This window comes from Anopheles arabiensis, chromosome 2 (genome assembly GCF_016920715.1).
Source record: "Anopheles arabiensis isolate DONGOLA chromosome 2, AaraD3, whole genome shotgun sequence".
Taxonomy (NCBI): Eukaryota; Metazoa; Arthropoda; class Insecta; order Diptera; family Culicidae; genus Anopheles; species Anopheles arabiensis.
The window spans coordinates 43,479,610-43,489,149 of NC_053517.1; positions in this window are offsets into that span (position 1 = coordinate 43,479,610).

A 9,540-nucleotide genomic window follows, 5' to 3' on the forward strand; every position below is an offset into this window, starting at 1 on the left:
ATTGTTCCACTGACAGGCGGAAATGTCAGTTTGTTGGCTAGAAATAGAAAACGAGTGAATATTAGTAAAACCTGCACAACTTCATTAAAACAACATTTTACTTGCATAGCATCGTTACTACAACCCTTTAAAGCAAGAAAATGGATCATGTTCGAAAAGCTCTATAATTCTGGTGCATAAATTAACGAGCCCGGGCACCTGTTGCCATCCCGGTTAGTAATTTACCAAACAGATCATTTAAATGGAGCGTGTTGGGAAGGGTCTGGTGTGCAATAAATTAAAAGCATCCTGTTTATCTACCATTAGGTACTTCATTAGACGAACACTCGGTCAAACCGGGAGCTACATAAATTCCACGCGCACAAACCATTCGCACTGCCCTGCAGGACGGATGATTTACAGATCGTAGTGACCGTGGCCTTAAAGATCATTTCTGCAACTGATTTATTTTAATGACAGTGCCACCGATTGACTGCGATACGTTTCGTGCTACGGTCGAAGAATTCTTTGCTTAAATGCTTTTTCCATCTTCGCCGGCGGTGTCTTGTGTCATGAACACACTTACACACACACCGTGCTAAATGGTGCATATTTTATCACCTTACCATAAAGCCTGGGGATACCAACGTGAAAAAAAAACGAAAACTCTTGCTGTTCCAGTTGATCGTAAATCGAAGTGTGGAACGGGATCGAGCTCTCAGAGGCATCCAAGCGCAGGGCAATTGAAGATGGCACCAGTGCATGATTTAATTACAGCGTCCATTAAGGTGAAAAATTTGCTACACTTTTCATCCGAACCTGACATCGGCATGTCGCGAGCCGCTTTCGCTATTCACGGTAGCGCTTGCCGGTCGGCAGGTCTTGCGCTAGGTCTTGTGCATGAGTGCCCTATTATTAGTGCCATTGGAAGTTATCTGGTTGGCCAGACGTCCTGGATTGATTCTGCTCCGACCAGAAGGATTGTTGAAACGGACGGCAGTCCCAGATGGAATCGGTTGAAAGAACTCTTGTGCGCTTGAAGTTGGAATACGTCCTTACAAGAAAGTCCTGCTACGGGTCCAGTATCCATCAGTACAGTGAGCTCAGCGCGAGAATTGCCCGCACTTAAACTTCCTGCACATTTGCATTTCTGCTATACCCCGTCCGAAACTGCCGCCCAACACCAGACGTGTCGGGTGACTGAGATTAAAGCACATCGATAAGCAGATTATATGCGTACCATTGCACACTGGCACTCATTCGCCGGGTCTCGAGCACTTACTCGAGCGCTATAGCTGGTCCACTGGTAGAGGAAGTGGAACTTGTTCCACACAGTATACCGTATGCCGTGTTCCATAAACACGTGAGGCCGGGATGGGTAGCAGAATCGGGAGCAGTTTTTCACTGGAAATAAATTATTATCACTGTCCGGTGGTGGTGGTGATAAACCTTTACCGAACAACTAAGGGTGTCCAATGGTCCTGTACCTTTTTTCCCCTCGTCCGGTTTTTTAACAGCGAGGCAGCTTTGATCATTTTTAATACAGTCTGGAACGAAGCAGCATCCTGCGGTGCGAAGAGGCTCAGACTCAGCCAGACTAGTTTGTGGGGCATTACGGGGTCGAACTGCAGAAGCCTTGTCCCCTTCAACTCGTCTCACACACACGCACATACACACCTGCTTCTCCCCATGTTGCTGGTTATCTAACATTAATTAACATATAAATATTGATCTTTGTATCGTCGGGCTCGGTTCACCATCTTATCGGGCGATCTGATGTTAGTAGTCACTAGTGTTGGGCTTCGCTTGCAGAATGAGTTTGCAACCTGTTCGGTTGTTGCTAGTCTGCGTAGTCTCTGGCGTAGAACCAATCGTACGTCTCCAGGGGGCCAGCTAATCATCTTTAGACCATCATTCGACGTACAAAGTGTTTGGAACACCGTGTGTCTCTGGTGTGTGGTGTGTAGAGATTGCACCCGATAACACCGTTTGACATGAGCAGTGCAGAGCTTTCGATCATTGATCCCGTGAGCTTAATGGCGTGCGAGGATACGCGTATGCTGGTGCTAGAGTGATGACGATGTCTTGTACCCGTTGCCGATGCTCCCTCGGGGAGGTTCACGTAGGGTTATCCGCGCAGGTTGCCGCAGTTAGGCTTGATGTGTGTAGTTGGAAATTAGTTACGGTAACAGGTTGAACGAAGCAATGGTGCACGTTGCGATAGGTTACGTCCGGCGTCTCATGGAGCAGGAGCAATTAATCGATGAATATTGATAAGAAAAATTAGTGTCAGGTCCGATTAGAAATGTGTACCAACCTCTGGGTGTGCTAATGGAATCTTAACGAGCTCGTAAAATTAAATAAATAACACGCAACAACGAGCCGACAGGGAAGGTATGACGATGGAGAGCTTCATTTCGATGAGGAAGCTAGCAAGAAAACTTTAAATGTCTCAAAAATTAATGTTTTTGCATAATTCTACAATTCTTTAGAAATTTGTTTTATTTCTTGCAATTTTGACACTGGAGTACAATAGCTGGGCTACAAACTAATATTTCATGTCTCGATTCGACAGCAGAACATGACATACCATCATGTAACGAATGGAATGCCTTTAAAGTAAACAAAACAAACAAAATAGTAACCAGAATAAAGATTCCATTTCTGTGAATCAAGATTGGACAAGTATCGTTGATTTACGCACTCGGCGCGAATTGTGTGTAGTGATCACCACTGCTCACAGCAGGTTAGAATCATCGCATACGATCGACATGCAAGTGCAGTTTTGAATTTTACCACGATCATGTTGTAGCGCTCTGACACAAAGGCTGAATCAATTCGACAGCATGTAATACATTCCTGATTCCTTTTCGATCGTTTCTAGTCCATGGAGCAGAAGAAGATCCAGTTCGAATCGAATGAAAAATGAACAGGATAAATTGAAAAATGTGTATCTTTTAAATAAAAAACGAAAACGAAAACAAACGTTGCTCGATGGTTTAAAAACAAGAACATCAAGGTTCTCGATGGTGGGTGAGACTTCTTGGAAGATATCGACATTCGCTCTATCGATGTATTATGCATTTTGCTCGCGGTTGGTGCTCAAGGTGCCAAAGATTGAGATTTGAAAATCGAGAAAACAGAAATAAATGATACCAATCTACATGTGTGATACAATTTATTTAAATTTTGTGATTCAACTTCTTTCACCTTCTTTACTTGTCTTTCCGAACTACAATACAAAGGCAAGTTATTGAAAGCATGTTGTGAATTTACTATGTACATATAATTGCATCACTGTAATGTTATGAACTGTACTATGAAGACACTTTTGTCGATCATTTAACCCATTTAACACAAGCAACTAAAAACGAAGCTCATAAAAAATAATGACCCAAACGAGGCGAGTTTGGGGCGTAGACAGGCTCAGTTGTATTTCGTGGTCATCAGGACACCTTTCAGCTGCACGCCCCAAATTAATGTGCATCTTACGTAGGTTCCACACCCACCGACAGAGGACAAGCGTGAAATTTTCAACCGAATATTTATGTTCTTGCGAAGGTCTGTGATATCGCTTCGTAGCAACGTTTGCGCCCGAGGGCAACGCCGATCGCGTTCGATCACGGGACAAGCAGGCGTTAGCAATTAACACTCGCGAGTAAACCGCGACCACGCCAGACGCTTTTGCAACCAGACGCTCTGGCCCTGACCCTCGGGGGGAATTAGGTGCATTTCATGGGGTCGTTGGTTTGGTGAGCCAACCAGCAACGCAAAAATGCTCCAAATTAATTCTTTTTTATGTGTCTGTGTGAGTGGGGGTCTGTTCGCTGCCCCAAACGATCAGCCGCTTTCCGGTAGATCACACGAGAAGCGTTGCATTTTGTTTGTTTGCTTTTCAATTTGGTCGATTGCATTCCCACCCGAGCTGGTGTGGGATGTGGTAGGAATTAAAAAGTATGGCTTAACGACTTCTTAATTATGGTCATTCCTGGCGGAGACACCCTGGTCTCGGAAGCGGCTCAGAACTGATTGGATGGGTAGGAAGATTTTTCGGTTCGATTTTTCTTACACAAATCTTGCCATACTTTTTGCTGGCTGACGAGGGCGTCATCTGTTGGCCTACGCGGTTGAATATTTGGTTGCGATTTATTTACGATTCTCTCGCGGATGGTAAATAATTAGTTCAGCGACCGTTGTCCGGAGGAGTGTCTAATTAGTCGCCTTTATGTGGTATGACATGTTTTTTTTTGCATGCTAATTATGACAAACGTTAAGGAAGGAAAGCATAGAGAGCGCATATTTTAAGAGCGAAATATTCTGTTTATGGTGTAATGAGAAATATTGGGCGCCTTCAAACTGCGCGCTAGCATTGAGATGCTTTTGCCTGAAGGTCGTTACAACACCCGCGCCAGCGCGTAATGAGCGCTTACCGTTCGCGTTTGTGGCCGAACGTGTCAAATCACTTGATTATGCGGTTCATGGATGTGGCAAAAAGGTAGCTGGAGCCAAATTTGGTCAAATGAGGCGCAGGCTTGCAACCTGAAGTGCGCTGCTGGTCCGGAATTGTGCGCTAGTGCATTAGCTTAGCCGTACCGAACCGGACCGCTGGCAAGGAATGGACCACAGTGCTATGGCGATTGCGACGGCCCAGCGGGTGATCCGGTTGTAACATTATTTGGCGCAATTTTATGCTTTCTCACGGTTTCGTCCATTTTTCCATCGGCGGAGGATAGGAATGGAGTTGTTTTTTAGTCGAGGAAAAAGCAACTGGTGAAGATGGTGATGGGTTCTCGTGGAAGTGGAATCCTCTAGCAAGTTGACCATATTCGGATTGGGGTGCCTTCAACGCGCCACCGCATGCTTACGCATGTTTCATTTGCGCCAGATACCTTTGACAGGTTGCTGATCGTATTGAGTCACCCGGCCTGGTGAGCTCTTATGGATATTTGATTAAGAAATTCAATTCCTGTACAACTGTCAAGCAGATACACTTTCAATATGCATGCAAATATTTCACCAGGACGGTGTGGTTTTTTTATTAGGCTTCAATTTGTATTTTCAACTTCGAACGTGTTGTGTTTTAATTTTGGTACATAAAAATGCAAAATGTATGCTGATTGGAACTATAAACTCATGTCGTACGCAACGGTGTCCACAGCTACTGCGGGGCAAAAATGGAAAATTAATTAAAACTCAAACATTGTGTATTCTTAAGCACTGCAGCTACACTTACATACCGGCAACCTAAAGCTTTTCCCATCACCATCATAAGGTAAGTGCTTTTTTGCTGCAGTTCGCTACAACACTGTCCGTGTTGCTTTTCAATTATTTATGAATGAAGTAGCAAACTGGTTGCATCGACCACCGACGGTTTCCAATGTGCAATGCGTCCAGCGCTGGAGATCGAATGCGGCAGCGCCGCAAGTGACGGTCGCACACAGCACAGTCCCCGCAGCAAATATAAAACTAATTGCATTTTCCCACATTGCATTGCATTACCGATCATGATCGTGCGGTGGTACGATTCTTTTCCCGTTCCCAACAAGATGCATCTCGGGTGCAGGTCGACGTTACCGCCAGCTGTCGATCTCGTCTCGTCTGTTGGTGCGTTGCTGCCTATTGAGTTATTTATGATGGAGCTATTAATTTTCCAAACTCCCTTCGGTGGGTTCTTGGGCACTTTTCTTCCCCCCCCCCCCTCACCCATTCGTCGGACCAGCATCGCAGCCACTGTCATCGCGGGAATGGTTAGCTTTGTGAGCAGTTTTCATTCAACACAACCGCTTCCCGACACGGCAACCCCACGTGGTGCGATGGGGTCGTCGATTGAATGCGTGCGTTAGAGGATCGTTTTGAAAGGGGTGCGAGCTGTAAAAGTTTGATGAGAAACTGTCAGCCGATAATTGCAATCGATTTGATGGCTTTATTAAGTTATTACGGCAGTTTATGGGTTCCTGCCCGGGTCTGATCCGGCATGACGCGCGACTGCTGCACTTGCACTGCAGTGATCGGTGGCTGCCGTTTGGGCGATAATCGACCGCCTCTCTCCACCCGGCAGGCGCAGTGTTTGGCAATAAATAACGCCTGCATTTGGTGTGAAGCATTGGTGTTAATTGATGATGCGCTAGCGAGATGGCAGGTTTGGCGGGCTACAGAAAAAAGGGAAGTTGTCATATAATGCGAATGTGTCATGCAATCACACCTTCGACCTTGTTGCTAATGTTGCAAATTGATTTCATTGTCAGGAATACATCACGTAGCTCTGTTCAGTGGCATATGGTATTAATTGTTCGGCGTGTAGAGTTTAGGACGTTCAGCATGGCTTGAGCTTTACTTCGATTATTTTATTGTTATTTCGCTGGTAGTCGCTTATTATGGCACAGCGCTCATCTGGTACCTAATTTTGTGTTTATGATTTTCACAAGTAATATGCTCCGTAGTGCAATAAAGTCTTGCATAAACCAATGCATAGTTTGAAAGCACATGCTAATTTTGCTTGGTAGCATGGTTCTTTCTTATGCATTGAATGAGAAACAAATAAGTATAAAAGAAAAATAATGAATTACTCAGTAAAGTTATGCAATGTTGCAAATCAACACTTAAATTTCGCTCCAATTCCCATTGATGAAAGTTCAAATGCTCTTCCTGTTAGAAGAATTTAAAACACGTTAATGCTGGATTTAAAAACTGAGAGGCGTTAAAATTGAGTAATTTTAACAACATTAAAAAAGGCATAATTTTGCACACAAATCTAGCGTTTAGCTCTAACATATGTTATGGTTTTATCCGGCACCTACTGCACAATTTGCATTCCAAAATGAAATAAAAATAAATTATTGCTCCCTCCCCGGCCGCGTAGGAGTGTCAAGATTTACAGCTGCAAATATAAAATCACTAGAAAAACAAACAGGAACACAATGAGGCTGCGCAGAAGACATCCACCACTAATGTCGGCTCGCTTGCGTGTCACAGACATGCGTGTGCCGAACAATGCTGCCCGCAAAAGCTAGCGCCCGGCTGGCGAGGCACGAAGGTAATCCAATAATTTTTAATCTCTGTTTGCTTTCGCCCATTGTGCAGCAGTCAAAATAATTTCCAATGGGCGAACCGGGCCAGGGGGAGGAATGTAAATTTCCTCGACCGCATCCAGCATCCGACTCATTTACGACAACCGGGTCCGGGCGTCGATCGTAAAAAGTCGACGGGCCATCCGAATCGACAAATCAAAATTTAATAATTCTACCAACACCTTTCCACCCCCCGGGTACCTTTTGCTGACCGGACTGTGCTGGCTGGAGCGCTTGAAACTCGTTTTCATATATTTCAATGCCTCCCCCGGGGTCCATCATCGCCTCGACGCCTTGGCGTTTGGAAGTGGTAGCGTCGGATTCCGGTTGAGAACGGGGGTGAGGGAAAACTGCCCGTCGTACCGACCGAGACGAATCCGATCTCAGCGGGGCTACTGGGGTTTCGGCTCTTTTTTTCCAAATGTCGATCGACGAGATCGATCGCTAGATGGAGAAAAATGGGGCCTTTGACTAGTATTAGCTGCTGCCACTCGGCTGCGAATAAAATCCCCGTGCCCCGGGCTCATTGTACCCGGCTCAGCCAAGACAATGATGGGCGAATATTGTTCCATAACATATAAATTAATTTAACAGCGTGACCGCTCCCATTGCTCCCCTTCCACACACTCATTCCATCACGGTTCGGTTGTTGCAGGATCGCTCGGGTAGGGTCGCCTGTTCGCCACCTGTCGAGCACCGATCGGGTGGACTATTTGTCGTAAAATATTTGGCTCGTAAAACAGCTAAATCAAAACCGCGCGAGGGAGTCTCGCAAAGTCACGGTCGTGTGCCGTCGTGGCGATTCGAACATGGGATGAGGAGGAACACTGATTAGAAGGAGCACGGTGGGACGTCCTAGTGTCGCCCGGGTTGTCGTCGAGCTTCAGGACGGGGACTTCGGCGGGCCAGAAACTCAATCCTGGCCTTCTGGCGGCCTGCCAGCACCCCAAGCGTACACCGTTGGGCCGCATTGGGTTGATTTGTTTTAAGCACCACGGTACGAAATCGCATTTTTATGAGGCTTTTATAGACTCGCAGGTCACATTAGATCGAACCGGGCGGGAAGATGACCGGTACACGGACGTCACGCTGCGCTCATACCAGCGGCTGGCTGAGTTAATATATTGGCTCGTATCGGTTCATGGTAGCAAAATACCAGAATTACCGTTTGAAGGTGATAAAAATCGGCTATTACGCGGTGGCGGGCTGTTTTCATTTGCTACGGTCCGTATGGGCCGGTATCGGCTTGTAAACGAGCACTGGAGCGAAGAGCCAGATCTGGCTGAGCATGCACTAAATATTGATTTATTTATCAATCAAGCCGGTGGAGAGGGTTGTAATAGTAGATTTATCGATCGATTCAGGCTTTATTGAATCAATACTATTTATCAGAATATTCACAGTACAATGAATATAATTAAAATACCGAATATTGAATTCTGAACTGAAATGATGTTTTGAGTAAGGGATTGTTTTATCGTAAATAAACATCTATTTGTTAAAAAAAAGCTTTGCTTTAAGCAATGCGCCTTGGAACCATCAATCTTCATCTTCCTAAAAGGGCTTGAGGGTTCGATTGATAGTGATCGCAAAAAGTAAAACCAACCATGTGCAAACGCATTCGTACTCGCATGCAAGCAATATTTCCTAAAGCCCACCATCCGAATCCCTTTTTGGGGCATTGCGATTGCGATCGCACCGAAAGACAGACGAAAGACAGTATCCACGGGAAGAGTGATGATACGCCATTGCCTATATCCCTTACGCGCGCTTGTCTTCACTTTCAACCGATGCCCGGTCAGCGCGCTCGCATTGCATATCTTGTCTTAATTGGTAATTTCAATTTGCGCATACCTGCGTCGCGTAATGCGCTTCCATATATCACTGCCACCGGTGTAAAAAGCGCACCGGTTCCAATGGGCAGGCCAAGTGGCAGCAGCGGCGCACATTTTACACGCTCGAACACGCCAACCTATTTGGATCGGTCGTGCATTCCATGCCAATGTCCGTCAAATGGTGGAGGCGACACGCATGGGGGGCCCGCTCACACTGGAAGATGCGGATTGTTGCATTTTGACACTTGATCAATGCAGCGCACCGACCAAGAGAGGAAAGTGAGGGTTTGTTTTTGCTCTGCAGGTGTTTTGTGTGAACCATGCACTCATATGCATGGCACGGCTAAATCATGGCATCATTTCATGTGTCTAACAATGCCATTGCACGCGTTGTCTAATGCGTAGTGTTGTAGAACAGGAAGGAGGGCTGGATTCATTCGCTGTTGCACGTGCATTGCAGTAATGGTCGTTTGGGCTTACCTACGGCAGCCTGATCGGGGCAGAGCTATACAGCTGCAACGAACTATGTGCTCTATGTCATTCGTGGTGAATTGCAACACGCTTCACCACACGCCGTATGAAACCGATTGGCCTTTACGGTATGGAAGCGAAACACAATTTATTGATGGAGATTGGTATCAAAATAAATGGCCATTATT